Raw genomic sequence first — 21,871 nt, 5'->3', positions numbered from 1 at the left:
TTTTTTTGTAAATGCTTAGTTGAACTTTTTGAATTAAAATAACTAGTTTATTTTTAGAATGTTAGAAATGTTAATGTTAGATGAATTAGAAATGTTAATGTTTAGTTGAACTCTAGTTGAATTAATATATAGATCGAACTAGTTTATTTTTAGTAAATCCTTAGTTGAAGTTTTTGAATTAATATAACTAGTTTATTTTTAGTGAATGCTTAGTTGAATTAATAGAAATAGTTGAATTAATTGAATTAGTAAGTGTTTAATGTTTCACCTAATATGAACATAGGAAATGTCGTCTGACGACGGAAAGAATTTCATTATGTGCGAATACTGTGAAGACCAGCGTGGCCAGTGCGACAGAAATTTCCTTGTTGATGGTAGGCGATTTAGCATCAAGCTGGATGAGACCTTCGAATTCGATACAGTAAGTCACAACGACAAGTCTGTTTTCGTAATTAAGCATGACTTATATATATGCTTCATTTGCCTGACTTGTAATTTTTAATTTTCACTATTCTACTAGCGCATCCCCTGCCATGCAAGAATTTTTGTCTTGGATAAGATAGGTTTCAAAGATATGGAAACTATGGAGGTAAAGATAGTTTACCTGAAAACTGAGCATGATGGTTATACTTTCAACGTCAAAGTATACAATACACACACGTACACCTATTTTGAATGCAAAACTTGGCAAGCACTATGCAAGGCTTATTATGCATTTGAGCCTGGTATGATTATCACCTTTGATATTCGTCCGAAAGATGATATTGAAGGTAATAGAGACATATGGGTCGATGTGCAGACGCCTCCAGTTCTACCATTATGTGAGTTCTTTTCAACTATATTTTTGTCTTTGATATTGCTTATTCAAAAATAATTGACAACTAATTTCTATTGACAACTTATCTCCATTCAACCAAACATGTCCAGCGCTTGGTAGACAGGACCTACTACTGTCCCGGAGCTGAACTAAACTGCGAGGAGATAAGTCATTATGTTTCATGGCTTGAGGATCTTCATACTGTCAAAACAAATTTTCTTCCTGCACTTAGAAATATTAGTACTCAAAATGTGCGACCAATAGTGATGGTATTGAACTATGGTCACATCTATTTAGGAATGATGGTAAGATTTTTACTATTTATCCTCAGTGCATCTTTTGCATACATAATTTTTCTGCTAAACTATCATTGCTAAGTATATTAATTAAGTACTATACGATGTTCTTCAACAGGGACTCCCGATGACAGTTGTGCCTCATGGGATCGAGACTAAAGGTCGCACGTCAATTGTTAGCTTACGGCCAAGATATACTGCATTGCACATTAATGCATTCAGGATTTCTAGAAGCGACGAATGCTTAATAGTGAAAGATTGAAGGAAAATTGTTAACGATCGCAGAGAAGTAATAGGGGGCAGCAATGAGAAGTGCAACCCACGATTAGGAGACAGGTTCATCGGCATGCTCCAGTTTGATGAATCAGGAGAGTTATACATGTTCTATGCTATTTTATCAGAGAGAGAGAGAGAGAGTAGCTAGCAGGAGTGATTTAGCTAGTTCATGCTGCTCTTAGTACTTGTCCTTTCATGTCGGTGTTCTTCGTTCTGAACTTAAGTGATTTGCTTTTGTGGTGTTATATATGAACGCTTATGATATCATGACAATCATGTTGAACTCGATGATATTTTTGCTTCTGGTACAAACTGAATGTTTTTTCTTTAAGCTAGTAGTGCTGGTGGTGATTAGATATATAGCTAGCGATGCATGACTATGATGATTAATATGATGATGATGATTAGTTTCAGCTGGATGGATCCTACCTAAGTGATCAAGTATATGCCATATCCCTATATATTATAGTTGATCAAGTATAATTAATATGGATATGGCATATACTTGATCACTTAGCTAGAGCTATCCAATGCATCCAGTCGAAACTAATCCGCGGTACTTTCATCTAATGATTTAACAACTCATTATAATGTAAAACAATCACTAAATTAAATTAAAAACACAAAATTAAAGAAAAAAACACCCAAACATTTAGTACCGGTTGGTGTTACCAACCGGTACTAATGTCCTACACGCAAACGGGCCTGGCTTGTGCCACGTGTTGGCACTTTAGCGCCGGTTTGTGACGAACCGGTACTAAAGGGGGGGACCTTTAGTCCCAACTCTTTAGTGCCGGTTCACGAACCGGCACTAAAGGCCTTCACGAACTGGCACAAAAGGCAGGTTCTGCACTAGTGTATATGCATCAAGGGTGAATAATATGTTGACTCAAGCACTAGTGGTCGGGCTAACAGGGCTTGCCACCCTCACTGTCATTGGCATCCTGCCAGCACCGTGTACCACGCCTTCGCTCTTGGGGACCTATTCCCCAATGACGTGTCCATCGCCATCATAATGCGGAAGCCAAGTTCAGCTAGGTCCTCACGTACATCCGCTCATCCATCCCGGGCCTTGTCTAAAAATTTGAGGGGCAAATACTTTGAGATCCGAGAGAAGAGCTAAGATAATTGAAATTGTTGTTGCTGCTATTGTTGTTGTTGTCGCCGTTGTTGGCAACTTTGTGGGAGCACTACTCGGTGCCAAGATGGGCCTCCATGAGTTGCCCATCTACTTCTTTGCCGTCGGGCTCGCTCACTACCTCGTGCTCTTTGTTACCTCTACCAAAGGCTCCCCACTAACGCGCATCTTGCCAAGGAGCTCCATCCGATCTTCTTCTTCTTCGTCACCGTACCTAGTGTCGCCTCTATGGCCTGGGTGACAATCTCTGGCGAGTTCGGCCATGGCCCCAAGCTTCTTCACTTCGTCTCACTCTTTCTATATGCATCCTTGGTGGTACGCATCAATCTGTTCAGGGGGGTTCAGTTCTCACTGATGTGGTGGGCCTACACGTTCCCGCTAACGAGTGCCGTGCTGGCCACTGTGTTGTATGCATCGGAGGTGGACAACATGCTGACCCGAGCATTGGCGGTCGGGCTGGCAGGGATCGCCACCGTCACAGTCATTGGAGTCATGGTCAGCACCGTATACCATGCCTTCATGAGTAAGGACCTCTTCCCCAATGATGTGTGCATCGCGATCACGAGGCAGAGGCCCAAGTTCAACAAGATCCTTGCACACCTCCGCTTGTCCAGCACCGATGAGGCCACCATTTAGAAATTTGAGATCCAAGTGCAAAATGCAAAACGTGGACCTAAGTAAGAAAACGAGGAGAATCAACACATATTTTACTCAATTATATGATATCGATGTATATTGTTTCTTATAATACTTAATGATTTACTCAAATGTTAATGTTAAGAGAGTAAAGGTAATATTCAAGCAATAAATTGATCCTGGCTTCTGTATATATAGAAGTGCCAGAGTAACGCATGCACAAGGAATGGCATCTTGTATGTATACATAGCTGATAATTGGCAGTCGTTTGGTGTCACTCGACTGTTTTTTTCCTAGGGTCAGTCGATTTTGTTTTAGTCATCCGATGCAAAATGAATGGCAAGATCGCCTCCTTCAACCTCCTGCCCTGTTGTTCATGTTTCTCCAAACCACCCCAGGTATCACCGGCCCAACCACCTGCCTCCGCTGCATGTGGCGCTCCCGCACCAGCCTCGCCGCACTGTCATACAATGACAACGGCGTGGATCGATGCCGCCATCGCCAGTCGCCCCACGAACTCCGGCGGATCCTACAACACACGGGCGACTTCCAGGCGAGGAGGCTCTGCTTCATAGCCCAGGGCGCCGTCGCCGCAGCTCCTCACCACCATCCCGAGACCCAATCGTCAGCGTCCATCGATTAGCAACTCTTCATGATGAAGGTCGATCAGTTTGGCAATGGTAAAGGCGGAGGAGAGCATGCGCGCGTGTAGAGCTATAGCTGCCCAGCGAGCGTACATCTCGACTTTGGAATGGAGTTGCGGCCTCATCTAGATGAGTTCTAGCAAAATTGTTTGTATATATAGTGCTAATTTGATTGGTAAAAAGTCAAACACAACGGCGTGGTGGACTTTCTGTTTTTAAACCGAAAAGTCAAACACAACTAGCGTGGATGGCGCTAGTCCAAGATGGTGGCTGACAGTGTTGCCAGGGCGGCGGCCCCCGGTTCGGTGGCGGCGGCTTCGACCAGGGGTTGGTGCGTGTCTGGCCGCGGTGGATCGTGGGATCCCGTGGCCAGAGTGAGGTCGGTCTCGGCAGAGGTGGTGGTTAGTGGGCGGCGGTCGGTGGTGGCAGGTGGTCGGCACATCTCCGGGAGAAATCCTTGCTCCGGTCTTCACCAGAGCCGACAACGGCAACGCCCGAGGGTGCCGCGATCTTTCTTGGACGCGTCGTCGTGGAGGTGCTCCTCCTTCTACCCATGGCTTTGGCTCCGGAGGGAAACCTCAGATCCGCTGGGTCAGATGATGGAGGCGTCTTAGCGTATTTCTCCTCCTTGGGGGCATCGTCTCGGAGGCGGCTACGACTGAGAGACTGGTGGATGATGGCATCTTCGCCGTCGATGGCGGCATCTTCGCCGCGTGGTTTGCTGAGGCGGGGCGCTGGTTTCTGTTTGGCAACGATGATAGCGTCGAGAGGAGCTTGGGTCGCGGCGTGGTCTTCGGTAGTCGGTTCTTTCCAGCGTGTCCGAGGTGCTCCTCCGTGGTTGCTTGGTTGCTTTGAAGTCGAAGCTGCGTTGGAGTGAGTCCAGGTGGTGACGATGACATACACTCGACGGTCGTTTGCGGAGGGCACGGTCAACGCAAGTCCTACATATTTCCCTTCTGTTGCTTGTCGTCGAAGTCGGAGCTGTCGGTTGCTTGCGCGTGTGGCCATCTGTTGGCAAGTGCCGTCGTGGATTCTGTTTCATGTCGGTGGCCAGGTTTGCCAATGGTGCCCATGTCATGTGGGTTGTGTTGTATCGGTTTTAGCCCGGTTTTCCATGAATTAACCGGGCAATTCTCTTCTTCTTAATCAATGAAAATGGCAAGTCTTTTGCCTCGTTTCAATAAAGAAAAAAAGAAAAACACAGACAGACAAGGTGGTGCGCACGCATGAACGGCGTCAGTGATTGATCAGTTCCACTGCATGCCCTAGACGGACTAGATGCAAAGATACGAGATCTCGAAATAGGTTTTCGACCCGCTTTATAAATAAAGCAACGGTCCACACGATCCAAGTTTGAACAGCAACCAACAGGAAACGGCTGGGGCCATAGCAGCCCAAGAAAGCATAAGAGAAATATAAAGAAAAAGCCACCTAGTGGCTACCGCCGAGCGGCCCTACGAGGACGACAGCCGACGCGCCGAGGCCAAAAGCGCATCCATCATCAAGCTAAGGCGATCACGATCATGCTGCCTCGAGAGCGGGTGCCAGTGCTGCAAGAAAGCAAGGAATTTGAAGGAGTCAGAAGCCTTCTTCGGGAAAACCTTCTCAATCACCATCTTATTCCTAGTCGTCCAAAGAGTCCACAACATTGCCGCAAAAATAAGCCAAAATAGGCGGCGATGTCGTGCAGGCTGTATAGCTTGAAGCTGCAGGAACTCCGCGAGATTTAGGGCCTCCCAGTCAGGCCCCAACGCCTCGCGGACGAAAGTCCATAATACCCTCGCTGCCGTACAAGAGAAGAGAATATGTGTCCTAGTCTCCGGTACTGCACAGAGGGGGCAAATACCATCCCCAGGTCCGTGCCGCTTAAGTACCTCTGTCCCCGAGGGGAGACGATCTCGTAGAAGTTGCCAAACAAAAATCTTAATCTTTAATAGGACGGGGGCTTTCCATAGAGGGACAAGCCATGGGTGAGTTGTCGGCGGGCAAAGGGCCTGGTAAGCCGTGCCCACTGAGAACTCCGCTGTCGGCGTGTGCCGCCATGAAACTGTGTCCGGATGATCCGGGAGCACGAGTGGCAGGGCGGCCCGCAATGTAGTCCAGGCATTAATCTCGGCCGGTCCAAACGAGCGACGGAACGCAATGTTCCATTGTCCATCTTGGAAGGCCGTGGCCACAAGAACATACGGGTCTACACAAATCGAGAATAGGCTAGGGAAGGCGACGCGTAATGGCTCCATGCCCAGCCAGGGATCCAGCCAGAATTGGATCCCGTGTCCATTCCCTAAGGAGAAGGAAATCCCTAAGCGGATGTCCTCCTTGATCCTTTGGATGGCTCGCCAGAATTGTGAGCCATCTGTCCGGGAGCAAGCCAAGAGCGGTTCTCCCCTAAGGTATTTTGCCTGAATGAGCTGCAGCCATAACCCTCCCTCGCCGCGTAGAATCTGCCAGACCCATCTCAGCATGAGGTCCAAGTTCATGCGGCGGGAGGCAATGATGCACAGACCACCACGGTCCTAAGGCATGCAGATATCCGCCCATTTTACCATGTGGTATTTTTGGCGGCCATTGGCCGCCTGCCATAAGAACCTAGCGAGGTCCTTATCGAAGGCACTATGGACGCCTTCCGGAAGAATGTACAGCCCCATCATAAACATGGGGAGGCTCGCAAGGTTCGAGCTAATCAGGACCGCTTTACTCCCCTTGGAGGTAAAACCGTCCTTGCCAGGGCTCAGCCCGAGAGGCCACTCGTCCCACTAGTGGGTCGAATGCACTTGTCAGGATCTTTGAGTCTGCCAACGGCATCCCCAAGTATGTAATGGGGAAGGATGTTAGCCTGCAATTGAGATTATCCGCAATCCTCTATTGGTCCTCAGCAGGGTAACCTAGAACGATGACCTCGCTCTTGTCAAAGTTAATCTTGAGTCCCGACATAGCCTCAAAGCATAGGAGTAGGAACTTAAGGTTAACTATGTCAAGGGCAGAGCCTTCCACCATAATCATGGTGTCATCAGCGTACTGAAGGTGAGTGACCCCCCCTCCTGGAATGAGGTGGCCGACCACCCCCGAGATGTGGCCGGCATGCCTAGCTGTCGGTGTCAAAACCGACGGATCTCGGGTAGGGGGTCCCGAACTGTGCGTCTAGGCGGATGGTAACAGGAGACAAGGGACACGATGTTTTACCCAGGTTCGGGCCCTCTTGATGGAGGTAAAACCCTATGTCCTGCTTGATTAATATTGATGATGTGTGTTACAAGAGTGGATCTACCACGAGATCAAGGAGGCTAAACCCTAGAAGCTAGCCTATGGTATGATTGTTGTTCGTCCTATGGACTAAAGCCATCCGGTTTATATAGACACCGGAGAGGGCTAGGGTTACACAAAGTCAGTTACAATGGTAGGAGATCTACGTATCCGTATCGCCAAGCTTGCCTTCCACGCCAAGGAAAGTCCCATCCGGACACGGGACAAAGTCTTCAATCTGGTATCTTCATAGTCTTGGAGTCTGGCCGATGATGATAGTTCGGCTATCCGGACACCCCCTAGTCCGGGACTCCCTCAGTAGCCCCTGAACCGGGCTTCAGCGACGACGAGTCCGGCACGTATATTGTCTTCGGTGTTGCAAGGCAGGTTCTCCTTCAAACTTCATGTTCCTGTCGAATAGTGTCCGGCTTCCTCGTAAATGTTGCGCTCCTTCGCTTCTGCGCCCAATAATGGCCTTCTCCCATGTGTCGTATGAATGCGAAAAGCTAGGGTATTTTTACATTTTACCCCCTAACCGCGCGAACGAGCCGCCTATAAGAGAGGCGTGGATCTAGATCTAGCTTACACCATCCTCCATTCGCAAGTTCTCATCGAAGCGCTTCTGACAAAAATCCATTCCATCATGGATAGTCGACGCGGCTCCTCCTCTCGCGCTCCCAGCCCTAAGCCAGGAGATTGGGGGAGATGCTCAGTTCCACACAGCGAGCTAGTGGCGCTCCAAACCGAGGGATATCTTCCCCCAGCTTTCATGGTTCTGGTTCGAGCCGGACTGGCCACCTTCAAGGGTGGAAAACAGGCGGAGAGCGCCCCAACCCTTCCAAAGGAGAGCGGGTATGCTTCGTCCCTTATCTAATAAGGGGGTTCGGATTTCCCATACATCCGTTTCTCCGGGGGCTCCTGGAGTTCTACGGACTCCAGCTTCACCACCTCACACCTGCCTCCATTTTGCACGTCGCGGGCTTTGTAGCTCTCTGCGAGCTGTTCCTGGGCATCGAGCCCCATTTTGCGCTGTGGAAGAGATTGTTTTGCCTTGTGCCCCGTTCTTATGAGTGGTCGATATATCAAGTGGGCGGAGCCGAAATATGGCGCATCGCTGGGACCGGATATCTATCCGGCACCCCAAAGAAGGCGTCCGAAGACTGGCCTTCGAAATGGTTCTACATGGAGGACGCCCCTCTGCCGGATCCAGTTCGGATCGGCCTCCCGGAGTTCAGCAATGCTCCCTTGAAGAAACGCCTGAGTTGGCGCCCGTGGAGCCCTCAGCGGGAGGATGATAGGAGCGTCCATTATCTGATGGGCGGGATTAGGTTACTGGCCCACTCCGGATTGACCATGATTGGAATCATGGCCATGTGCATTATGCGAGGGGTGCAGCCGCTCCAATATAGGGGCCACCCTATGTGGGATTTCAACGGGGAAGACGATGCCACCCGTCACGGCCGCAGAGGGCCGAGCTCGGCAGCTGATCTGGCGAAGATCCTGTCCGACTTGTACAAGGGGGAGGAGGAGGACTTTCTCCGCACGAATCCGTTGAACGGATTCTCCATGAATAACCCTCGGAGCTGGGTAAGCGGACGTTTATCTATCCAATCCATACTTCCAAAGTCAAGTATTTTACTTTGTGATTTCGACGCAGGAGCTGCGCCGGGATGTGGAGGGCATACGAAGCCTAACTCCATAGCCCGAGGATCCGGAACGATCCCTTGATCCGACCTCCGAAGAGGATCTGGACATAAAGGTGGAGCTGATTGACGGGGTGTTCCACCAACTTAGCATGGACAATGCTCTAGTCGCCATTACGGCTGACTACCCCGGCTTGATTCCGGCCTCCCAGGTGACTACGACCGAGGTCTTGACACCATCATTTGATCTGTGCTCAATTCTGACTATCCTATATTGATGGTGCATCGCAGGAGGTGCCTTTAAGGCGGGAAGCCGAACCTGCGGCGGCTGACCAGCAAGGGTCAGTTCGGCCCAACAGGCGGAAGAGGAGTGCGACGCAAATCGAAACGTCGCCGCAACGGTACGGCGCACCGTTGTTTTTAAGGGAAGGATCCCTATGAGGTATATTAACGCTCATGACTCTTTCCAGGAGGAAGAGCATTCGCCGGACAGTGTCCGGAGAGGTTGCCAATCAAGCCTCCGCCAGCCATGCTCCATCACGTGGTCCGGAAGTGGAGGCGAACACAAGGCAAGAGCCGGATGCTCCTCCGACAGAGGATGCCGACAGGCTGTCTGCCACCCGGTTTGAGGTGGAGAGCGCCATGAATCACAGGCGTCGCCGGACAGTTCTTCGTGACGCGTGTTTCTCCCCGGAGGCGTTGAATGCCTTTGATGCGGGAAACGCGCACCTCCGTGCTGCTCAAGATGGTTTAACCAGGGCCGCGGAGCAGTATGTGAAGGACATACGGGTAAGTAATTTCAATAGTTATATATGCTAGTAGCTCCCGAGACTTAAAATAGTTAAAACAACTGATTTAAGGATCATTTATTATGCCGGATCTTATGGAGAAGAATACCCACCTGTCCCAGGAGCTCCAAGAGTGCAAGGCCCAACTTGAGGCCGCACTAACCACCTCAGTGGGAGCCACAGAGACCCCCGCTGGTAATACGTACTTCAAAAAGATAAGTAGTTAACAAAGTGCGGCGTGTGCATAAATCTGACAATAATATTGCAGAGGGCGCCGGACTAGATCCGGACAAGCAACAACTACTGCGTCAACTAAAGGCCGGCGAGAGGGTGCTTATGAAGGTGCAGCAGGAGAGAAACAAGCTCCAAGATGCCCATACCCAGCTAGGAGAAGAGTTGAAAGGTGTTCGGGCCCAGCTGTTTGGCTCCGTGAAGGAGAATCAGCGGCTTCGTCGCGGCATTTATAGTAAGTGCTTGAGCAAATTCCTTTGAAAAGAAGAATTCAGCGAGGGAGTCGATTGACAGAAATGTGTCTTTAGGTGTGCTCACAGGTCGCCCTGCGGAGGAAATGCCTGGTTCAACGGGTGACCAACTTTCCGAGCTGGTTCAACTGCTCGAACGTGTCCGGCAGGCGATGAGTGGCGTCGTTCAGGCTTTATGGCCTTCCGTCTCCCTACCCGAGGGCCTTGGAGAGCTTGCTGAGAAGCTTCAGGGAGCACGGCGACGCCTCCGTCTGTGGAAAATATCGGCCTGCTGTCAGGGCGCCAGGGAGGCCTGGGACATGGTGAAGACGCGGTACCCGAAGGCTGACCCAAACCACATGGCCGAGGTCAGACCTGCGGGGCCTGATGGGAAGGAGATCCCTGTGAGCTTGATGTACGGCCAAGTAGAACTGGCCGCGAAATATTCCCAACAGGACTGTAAATTAGACAGCCTGTTAGATGGGATTGAAGAGGAGTACAATCAGTCAGTTTGACGATGTAATTTGAAATGACATGTAAAATGCCTTCTAGCCGGATTGTAGATCGTTTGTCTTTGCGGACCTTTTCGCTTCGACCTCTGGACCCAACAGTCCGGAGTGTGTCCGAATACCCTTACGGTTATAGAAGAACCGGGGCATGCGTGGAGACAAGGCATCGGGGTCATAATTGCTTTATCATACAAGTGCCCAACTAGCTATGTTATATTACATGGTTAGTAAGAAACATCTTCCAGGGAGAATAGTTCCGTTAAGGGTTCCTTTCCCTGGGAGGCATGCCCTAAAGTGCATGTCCGGGCTGCGAAAATAGCAGAAAAAGCATCTGGGGGCAAATAAATAAGTAAGTAATAAATCATCTTTCAAGTCACCGACTGAATATTCTCTTAAGAACGCTAGCTTTCGGCTTCATTCAGTCTAAGGTACACATCCGGCTGACCCGGCAGTAACAATCGCAGAGGTGCTCCCTTTACCTCCTAGCCGAACAATCGGGAACGTAGGGGTAAGCACAGGAGCCAGGCAACCCAGCTTGGCCAAAACTTAAGTCATATCGATGCATATAATGGTGAATAAAAGGTACATGCGGAAGTATGACACATGTGTTGGGCATGAAGCCCGTATAAATAAGCTTCTGTTAAAGAAGCCCCCAGGTATAACGAGTGCTAGGAGCACATCGAGTGTGTGCGAACAATGCGCAAATCAGCCTATCAAAGGTATTGAAAAAAAGTGGGAAGAAGGAGGGGGACAAGAGATAGTGAAAATGTAAAAAGATGGACGGAGGAGTGAGACGAACTCTGAGTCCGGCGTTAGGCGTAGAATCTTCGGAGACGGGCTGCGTTCCATGGGTTCGGCTCGAGTCGGTTGTCAGATGCGTTGCGTAGACGGTATGCTCCGCTGGTTAGGACTTGGTCGATGATGAAGGGACCTTCCCACTTGGGCTTAAGTTTGTCCTTTTTCTTGTCCGGCAGGCGTAGAACAAGTTCGCCAACATTGTAAGCTTTGGCCCGTACTTCTCTGCTTTGATATCTTCGAGCCTGTTGTTGATAAAATGCGGAACGAGCTTTTGCTACGTCCCGCTCCTCCTCTAAGGCGTCCAAACTATCCTGCCGATCCAGCTCGGCTTCTCTTTCTTCGTACATGCGCACGCGAGGTGAGTCATAAATTATATCGCAGGGCAGAACTGCCTCTGCGCCGTACACCATAAAAATGGTGTGAATCCGGTAGTTCGGTTTGGCGTGGTCCACAGCCCCCAGAGTACGGAGTCGAGCTCCTCTACCCAGTGCGTGTTAGATTCCTTGAGGGACCACACTAGTCTGGGTTTGATGCCGCTCATGATTAGACCATTTGCTCGCTCGACTTGACCGTTAGTTTGAGGGTGATAGACTGAAGCGTAGTCGAGCTTGATGCCCATGTTTTTGCACCAGAGTTTAACCTCGTCGGCCGTGAAATTCGTGCCGTTATCAGTGATGATGCTGTGGGGGACGCCGAAACGGTGTACTACCCCGGATATGAAGTCTATCACAGGTCCGGATTCTGCCGTTTTAACCAGCTTGGCTTCAATCTATTTGGTGAATTTGTCCACCATGACCAATAAGTATTTGCTCTTGTGTTTTCCCCCTTTAAGGGGGCCAACCATGTCAAGCCCCCAGACCGCAACGGCCAGGTGATGGGTATAGTTTTGAGGGCGGTGGGTGGCATGTGGCTCTGATTAGCAAAGAGATGGCAACCGACGCATCGTCGGACTAAGTCATGAGCATCTGCCCGGGCTGTTGGCCAATAAAATCCTGTACGGAAGGCCTTGCCTACAAGGGCCCGGGCTGCGGCGTGGTGCCCGCCGAGTCCGGCGTGAATTTCAGCCAGGAGATTTCGCCCCTCCTCTTCGGAGATGCACCTTTGCAGGACTCCGGTTGTGCTTTTCTTATAAAGTTCTCCCTCATGGACCTTGTAGGCTTTAGATCGCCGAACTATGCAGCGGGCCTCGTTTTGGTCTTCAGAAAGTTCCTGCCTAATTAAGTAGGCTAGGAATGGTTCCGTCCATGTGGCAATTATTGCCATTATTTCGTGGGCTGAAGGTGTTATTTCATTGGCTAAGCCGCCGATCGTGTCAGAATTGTCTGTGTTAGGTGATGCAGCTTGCTCCGGATTGTTATTTCCGGACTCCTCTTCCCATAATACGGATGGCTTAAAGAGCCGTTCCAGGAAGATGTTTGGAGGGACGGCGTCACATTTTGCACCGATGCGTGCTAACACGTCTGCTGCCTGGTTATTATCCCGAGCTACATGATGGAATTCGAGTCCTTCGAACCGAGCTGACATTTTTAGGACGGCGTTGCGGTAAGCTGCCATTTTCGGATCTTTGGCGTCAAAGTCTCCATTTACTTGGGATATTGCGAGGTTTGAATCCCCGCGCACCTCTAGGCGTTAAATGCCCATGGAGATTGCCATCCGGAGGCCGTGTAGAAGGGCCTCGTATTCGGCTGCGTTGTTGGAGTCCATGTACATTATTTGAAGTACGTATTGGACTGTGTCTCCAGTTGGGGACATCAAGACGACGCCAGCCCCCTAGCCAGCCAACATTTTGGATCCGTTGAAATGCATGATCCAATTGGAGTACGTGCCGTACTCTTTAGGGAGTTCGGCTTTGGTTCATTCGGCGACGAAGTCAGCCAGGACTTGCGACTTTATAGCTCGCTGAGGTTTGTAGGTTATGTCAAATGGTAAGAGCTCAATGGCCCATTTTGCAATCCTGCCCGTTGCGTCGCGATTGCTTATAATATCATTGAAAGGTACTTCGGAGGCCACCGCTATGGAACACTCTTGAAAGTAGTGTCGCAGCTTCCGGGATGCCATGAACACCGCATACGCTATCTTTTGATAATGTGGGTACCGGGACTTGCATGGAGTTAAGACAGTGGATACGTAGTACACTGGTTTTTGAAGAGGGAATCTATGCCCGTCAGTTTCTCGTTCGACGACGAGTACCGCGCTGACAACTTGATGTGTTGCTGCGATATATAATAACATAGGTTCGCCCAGGTTGGGCGCGGCCAGGACCGTATTTGTTGCCAGTATGGCCTTGATTTCTTCGAGTCCGGCCGTGGTGGCATCCGTCCATTCGAAGTGTTCGGTGCGCCGGAGGAGGTGATAGAGGGGCAGAGCCTTTTCTCCCAAACGGGAGATGAGGCGGCTTAGAGCCGCTACGCACCCAGTTAGTTTTTGTATTTGCTTGAGGTCTTTTGGGATATCCAATTGTGACAGAGCTCGGATCTTGGCTGGGTTTGCTTCAATTCCTCTACCGGATACAATGAAGCCCAAAAGCTTTCCGGCTGGTACTCCGAAGACACACTTTTCCGGGTTGAGCTTAATGTCATATGCTCGGAGATTGTCAAATGTCACCCTCAAGTCGTCTACTAGAGTTTCGACGTGTTTGGTCTTGACGACCACATCGTCTACATATGCCTCTACTGTTTTGCCTATCTGGGTAGCCAGACATGTCTGAATCATGCGCTGATATGTTGCGCCGGCGTTTTTGAGTCCGAAGGGCATTGTGTTGAAGCAGAATGTCCCATATGGAGTAATGAATGCCGTTGCGGCCTGGTATTTTTCCGCCATCTTGATTTGATGGTATCCGGAGTATGCATCGAGGAAGCATAATGAATCATGCCCTGCGGTAGCATCGATGATTTGGTCGATGCGAGGGAGAGGGAAAGGGTCCTTTGGACAGGCCTTGTTAAGGTCTTTGAAATCGACGCAGAGGCGCCAGGATTTGTCCTTTTTTGGTACCATTACCAGGTTGGCTAGCCAGTACGGATGTTTGATATCTCTGATGAATCCGGCTTCTAAGAGTTTGGCTAGGTCCTCTCCCATTGCCTGTCTTTTAGGTTCGGAAAATCGCCGAAGAGCTTGTTTGACTGGCTTGAATCCTTTTAGGATATTTAGGCTGTGCTCTGCCAGCCTGCGTGGGATTCCTGGCATGTCTGAAGGGTGCCATGCAAAAATGTCCCAATTTTCCCGAAGGAATTCTCATAGTGCGGCTTCTACATCAGGATTTAATTATGCCCCAATGGATGCCGTCTTTGTGGGGTCCGTTGGATGGACCTGAAATTTGACTATTTTGTCTGTTGGTTTAAAAGAGGTGGACTTGGGCCTTTTATCGAGTATCACATCGTCCCTATCCACCGTGGAGCGCAGCGCAGTCAATTCCTCTGCCGCTAGGGCTTCGGATAATGCCTCTAGGGCCAGTGCGGCTGTCTTATTTTCAGCGCGGAGTGCTGTATCTGGATCACTGGCGAGAGTGATTATTCCATTGGGTCCGGGCATTTTGAGCTTCATGTACCCGTAATGGGGTATAGCTTGGAAGATTGTGAATGCCTCTCGCCCTAACAAAGCGTGATATACGCTGCCGAATGGGGCCACTTGGAACGTGACCTCTTCGGACCTATAATTGTCCGGCGAGCCGAACACTACATCTAGTGTGATTTTTCCTGTGCAACGTACTTCTAGACTAGAGATTATTCCCCTGAAGGTTGTGCTGCTTCGCTCAATGCGGCTCCAGTCAATTTCCATTTTTTGAAGGGTTTCCTCTTAGATGAGGTTTAATCCGCTGCCGCCATCCATGTGTACCTTGGTAAGACGAAAGCCGTCCACTATCGGACTGAGGACCAATGCGGCTGGTGCTCTAGCTGTTGGGAATTTAGGTTCGTCGCTGGCATTGAAGGTGATAGCCGTGTCGCTCCATGGATTTGTTGTTGCTACTTGGTAGACTTCGGCAAGACTGCGGATTGTTCGTTTCCGCATGTTATTGTTGGAAATATGCCCTAGAGGCAATAATAAAAGTATTATTATATTTCATTGTTCATGATAATTGTCTTTTATTCATGCTATAACTGTATTATCCGGAAATCGTAATACACGTGTGAATACTTAGACCACAATATGTCCCTGGTAAGCCTCTAGTTGACCAGCTCGTTGTGATCAACAGATAGTCATGGTTTCCTGACTATGGACATTGGATGTCGTTGATAACGGGATCACATCATTAGGAGAATGATGTGATGGACAAGACCCAATCCTAAGCATAGCATAAAAGATCGTGTAGTTCGTATTGCTAGAGCTTTGTCAATGTCAAGTATCTCTTCCTTAGACCATGAGATCGTGTAACTCCCGGATACCGTAGAAGTGCCTTGGGTGTATCAAACGTCACAACGTAACTGGGTGACTATAAAGGTGCATTACAGGTATCTCCGAAAGTAGCTGTTGGGTTGACACGGATCGAGACTGGGATTTGTCACTCCGTATGACGGAGAGGTATCTCTGGGCCCACTCGGTAATGCATCATCATAATGAGCTCAATGTGACCAAGGTGTTGGACACGGGATCATGCATTACGGTACGAGTAAAGTGACTTGCCAGTAACGAGACTGAACAAGGTATTGGGATACCGACGATCGAGTCTCGGGCAAGTAACGTACCGATTGACAAAGGGAATTGCATACAGGGTTTGATCGAATCCTCGACATCGTGGTTCATCCGATGACAACATCGAGGAGCATGTGGGAGCCATCATGGGTATCCAGATCCCGCTGATGGTTATTGACTGAGAGCGTCTCGGTCATGTCTGCATGTCTCCCGAACTCGTAGGGTCTACACACTTAAGGTTCGGTGACGCTAGGGTTATGAAGATATGTATATGCAGAAACCCGAATGTTGTTCGGAGTCCCGGATGAGATCCCGAACATCACAAGGAGTTCCGGAATGGTCCGGAGGTAAAGAATTATATATAGGAAGTGCTATTTCGGGCATCGGGACAAGTTTCGGGGTTATCGGTATTGTACCGGGACCACCGGAAGGGTCCCGGGGGTCCACCGGGTGGGGCCACCTGTCCCGGGGGGCCACATGGGCTGTAGGGGGTGCGCCTTGGCCTTCATGGGCCAAGGGCACCAGCCCCTATAGGCCCATGCGCCTAGGGTTTCCCCCTAGGAGGAGTCCTAGTGGTGGAAGGCACCCCTAGGTGCCTTGGGGGGAGGGAAACCTCCCCTAGGCCGCCGCCCCCCCTAGTAGATCTCATCTACTAGGGCCGGCGCCCCCCCCCCCCTTGGCACCCCTATATATAGTGGGGGAGAGGAGGGACTTCATACACCAGCCCCTGGCGCCTCCATCTCCCCCCGTTACGTCTCTCCCTCGTAGTCTTGGCGAAGCTCTGCTGCTGTGATGCCCTGCATCCACCACCACGCCGTCGTGCTGCTGGATCTTCAGCAACCTCTCCTTCCCCCTTGCTGGATCAAGAAGGAGGAGACGTCTCCCGTCCCGTACGTGTGTTGAACGCGGAGGTGCCGTCCGTTCAGCGCTGGTCATCGGTGATTTGGATCACGTCGAGTACGACTACATCATCACCTTGCAAGCTTCCGCACGCGATCTACAAGTGGTATGTAGATGCAAACTCTCTCCCTTGACTCGTTGCTTAGATGAACTCATAGATGGATCTTGGTGAAACCGTAGGAAAAATTTTAATTTTCTGCAACGTTCCCCAACAGTGGCATCATGAGCCAGGTTTATGCGTAGTTCTCTTTGCACGAGTAGAACACAATTTTGTTGTGGGCGTGGATTTTGTCATCTTACTTGCCTCTACTAGTCTTTTCTTGCTCAACGGTATTGTGGGATGAAGCGGCCCGGACCAACCTTACACGTACGCTTACGTGAGACCGGTTCCACCGACTGACATGCACTAGTTGCATAAGGTGGCTGGCGGGTGTCTGTCTCTCCCACCTTAGTTGGAGCGGAATCGATGAACAGGGCCCTTATGAAGGGTAAATAGAAGTTGACAAAAATCACGTTGTGGTAATTCGTAGGTAAGAAAACGTTCTTGCTAGAACCCAATTGCAGCCACGTAAAAGATGCAACAACAATTAGAGGACGTCTAACTTGTTTTTTGAAGCGATTGATCATGTGATGTGATATGGCCAGAAGTTGTGATGAATGATGAATTGTGATGTATGAGATCATGTTCTTTGTAATAGGATTCACGACTTGCATGTCGATGAGTATGACAACCGGCAGGAGCCATAGGAGTTGTCATTATTTTTTGTATGACCTGCGTGTCATTGAATAACGTCATGTAAACTACTTTACTTTATTGCTAAACGTTAGTCATAGAAGTAGAAGTAGTCGTTGGCGTGACAACTTCATGAAGACACGATGATGGAGATCATGATGATGGAGATCATGGTGTCAAGCCGGTGACAAGATGATCATGGAGCCCCGAAGATGAAGATCAATGGAGCTATATGATATTGGCCATATCATGTCACAACTATATAATTGCATGTGATGTTTATTATGTATTATGCATCTTGTTTACTTAGGACGACGGTAGTAAATAAGATGATCTCTTATAAAATTTCAAGAAGTGTTCTCCCCTAACTGTGCACCGTTGCTACAGTTCGTCGCTTCTAAGCACCACGTGATGATCGGGTGTGATGGATTCTTACGTTCACATACAACGGGTGTAAGACAGTTTTACACAGCGAAAACACTTAGAGTTAACTTGACGAGCCTAGCATGTGCAGACATGGCCTCGGAACACGGAGACCGAAAGGTCGAACACGAGTCGTATGGAAGATACGATCAACATGAAAATGTTCACCGACGATGACTAGTCCGTCTCACGTGATGATCGGACACGGCCTAGTCGACTCGGATCGTGTAACACTTAGATGACTAGAGGGATGTCTAATCTAAGTGGGAGTTCATAATTTGATTAGAACTTTATTATCATGAACTTAGTCTAAAACCTTTGCAAATATGTCTTGTAGATCAATGGCCAACGCTAATGTCAACATGAACTTCAACGCGTTCCTAGAGAAAACCAAGCTGAAAGATGATGGCAGCAACTATACGGACTGGGTCCGGAACCTGAGGATCATCCTCATAGCTGCCAGGAAACAATATGTCCTAGAAGGACCGCTAGGTGACGCTCCCGTCCCAGAGAACCAAGACATTATGAATGCTTGGCAGTCTCGTGCTGATGATTACTCCCTCGTTCAGTGCGGCATGCTTTACAGCTTAGAACCGGGGCTCCAAAAGCGTTTTGAGCACCACGGAGCATATGAGATGTTCGGAGAGCTGAAACTAGTTTTTCAACCTCATGCCCGGGTCGAGAGATATGATGTCTCCGACAAGTTCTACAGTTGTAAGATGGAGGAAAACAGTTCTGTCAGTGAGCACATCCTGAAGATGTCTGGGTTGCACAACCGTATGACCCAGCTGAACATTAACCTCCCAGATGAGGCGGTCATTGACAGAATCCTCCAGTCGCTCCCACCAAGCTACAAGAGCTTTGTGATGAACTACAACATGCAGGGGATGGAAAAGACCATTCCTGAAGTGTTCTCGATGCTGAAGTCAGCAGAGGCTGAAATCAAGAAAGAACATCAAGTGTTGATGGTCAATAAGATCACTAAGTTCAAGAAGGGCAAGGGTAAGAAGAACTTCAAGAAGGACGGCAAAGATGTTGCCGCGCCTGGTAAGCCAGTTACCGGGAAGAAGTCAAAGAATGGACCCAAGCCTGAGACTGAGTGCTTTTATTGCAAGGGGAAGGGTCACTGGAAGCGGAACTGCCCCAAATACTTAGCGGATAAGAAGGCCGGCAATACCAAAGGTATATTTGATATACATGTGATTGATGTGTACCTTACCAGTAATCGTAGTAACTCCTGGGTATTTGATACCGGTGTCGTTGCTCATATTTGTAACTCACAGCAGGAGCTGCGGAATAAACGGAGACTGGCAAAGGACGAGGTGACGATGCGCGTCGGGAATGGTTCCAGAGTCGATGTGATCGCCGTCGGCACGCTGCCTCTACATTTACCTACGGGATTAGTTTTGAACCTTAATAATTGTTATTTAGTGCCAAGTTTGAGCATGAACATTGTATCAGGATCTCGTTTAATACGAGATGGCTACTCATTTAAGTCTGAGAATAATGGTTGTTCGATTTATATGAGAGATATGTTTTATGGTCATGCTCCGATGGTCAATGGTTTATTCTTAATGAATCTCGAGCGTAATATTACACATGTTCATAGTGTAGATGCCAAAAGATTTAAAGTTGATAACGATAGTCCCACATACTTGTGGCACTGCCGCCTTGGTCACATTGGTGTCAAGCGCATGAAGAAGCTCCATGCCGATGGACTTTCAGAGTCTCTTGATTATGAATCGTTTGACACGTGCGAACCATGCCTCTTGGGCAAAATGACCAAGACTCCGTTCTCCGGAACAATGGAGCGAGCAACCAACTTGTTGGAAATCATACATACCGATGTGTGCGGTCCAATGAGCGTTGAGGCTCGCGGAGGATATCGTTATGTTCTCACTCACACAGATGACTTGAGTAGATATGGGTATGTCTACTTAATGAAACACAAGTCTGAGACCTTTGAAAAGTTCAAGGAATTTCAGAATGAGGTGGAGAATCAACGTGACCGAAAGATAAAATTCTTACGATCAGATCGTGGAGGAGAATACTTAAGTCACGAATTTGGTACACACTTAAGGAAATGTGGAATCGTTTCACAGCTCACGCCGCCTGGAACACCTCAGCGAAACGGTGTGTCCGAACATCGTAATCGCACTCTATTGGATATGGTGCGGTCTATGATGTCTCTTACCGATTTACCGCTATCATTTTGGGGATACGCTCTAGAGACAACTACATTCACTTTAAATAGGGCACCGTCTAAATCCGTTGAGACGACACCGTATGAATTATGGTTTGGAAAGAAACCTAAGCTGTCGTTTCTGAAAGTTTGGGGATGCGATGCTTATGTCAAGAAACTTCAACCTGAAAAGCTCGAACCCAAGTCGGAAAAATGCGTATTCATAGGATACCCTAAGGAAACTGTTGGGTATACCTTCTACTTAAGATCCGAAGGCAAGATCTTTGTAGCCAAGAACGGATGCTTTCTGGAAAAAGAGTTTCTCTCGAAAGAAGTAAGTGGGAGGAAAGTAGAACTCGATGAAGTACTACCTCTTGAGCAGGAAAGTGGCGCGGCGCAGGAAACCGTTCCTGTGATGCCCACACCAACTGAAGAGGAAAACAATGATGATGATCAAGGTACTTCGGATCAAGTTACTGCTAAACTTCGTAGGTCCACAAGGACACGTTCCGCACCAGAGTGGTACGGCAACCCTGTCCTGGAAATCATGTTGTTAGACAACAATGAACCTTCGAACTATGAAGAAGCAATGGCGGGCCCGGATTCCAACAAATGGCTTGAAGCCATGAAATCCGAGATAGAATCCATGTATGAAAACAAAGTATGGACTTTGACAGACTTGCCCGATGATCGGCGAGCGATAGAAAACAAATGGATCTTTAAGAAGAAGACGGACGCGGATGGTAATATTACCATCTATAAAGCTCGACTTGTCGCTAAGGGTTATCGACAGGTTCAAGGGATTGACTACGACGAGACATTCTCTCCCGTAGCGAAGCTAAAGTCCGTCCGAATCATGTTAGCAATTGCCGCATACTATGATTATGAGATATGGCAAATGGACGTCAAAATGGCATTCCTTAACGGGCATCTTAAGGAAGAACTGTATATGATGCAGCCAGAAGGTTTTGTCGATCCTCGGAACGCTAACAAAGTATGCAAGCTCCAGCGATCCATTTATGGACTGGTGCAAGCATCTCGGAGTTGGAACATTCGCTTTGATGAGATGATCAAAGCGTTTGGGTTTATGCAGACTTATGGAGAAGCCTGCGTTTACAAGAAAGTGAGTGGGAGCTCTGTAGCATTTCTCATATTATATGTAGATGACATACTCCTGATGGGAAATAATATAGAATTTCTGGACAGCATTAAGGCCTACTTGAATAAATGTTTTTCAATGAAGGACCTTGGAGAAGCTGCTTATATATTAGGCATCAAGATCTATAGAGATAGATCGAGACGCCTCATAGGTCTTTCACAAAGCACATACCTTGATAAGATTTTGAAGAGATTCAGAATGGATCAGTCCAAGAAGGGGTTCTTGCCTATGTTACAAGGTATGAGACTGAGCTCAGCTCAGTCACCGACCACGGCAAAAGATAAAGAAGAGATGAGTGTCATCCCCTATGCTTCAGCCATAGGATCTATTATGTATGCCATGCTGTGTACCAGACCCGATGTAAACCTTGCCGTAAGTTTGGTAGCAAGATACCAAAGTAATCCCGGCAAGGAACACTGGACAGCGGTCAAGAATATCCTGAAGTACCTGAAAAGGACGAAGGACATGTTTCTCGTTTATGGAGGAGACGAAGAGCTCGTCGTAAAGGGTTACGTCGACGCTAGCTTCGACTCAGGTCTGGATGACTCTAAGTCACAAACCGGATACGTGTATATGTTGAATGGTGGAGCAGTAAGCTG

The 21,871-nt window shown here is 48.7% G+C and overlaps 1 pseudogene; it reads left to right on the top strand.

The window, feature by feature from the left end:
• The window catches only part of LOC123082402 (S-type anion channel SLAH2-like), a 17,293-nt pseudogene extending 14,130 nt beyond the window's left edge, over positions 1 to 3,163 (top strand).
• The last annotated feature ends 18,708 nt before the right edge of the window (positions 3,164 to 21,871 follow it).

The sequence above is a fragment of the Triticum aestivum genome, chromosome 1B (genome assembly GCF_018294505.1).
Source record: "Triticum aestivum cultivar Chinese Spring chromosome 1B, IWGSC CS RefSeq v2.1, whole genome shotgun sequence".
In the NCBI taxonomy this organism is placed as follows: domain Eukaryota; kingdom Viridiplantae; phylum Streptophyta; class Magnoliopsida; order Poales; family Poaceae; genus Triticum; species Triticum aestivum.
Note: the sequence above shows the minus strand (reverse complement) of the source record. Positions and strands in the feature narration are given on the sequence as shown.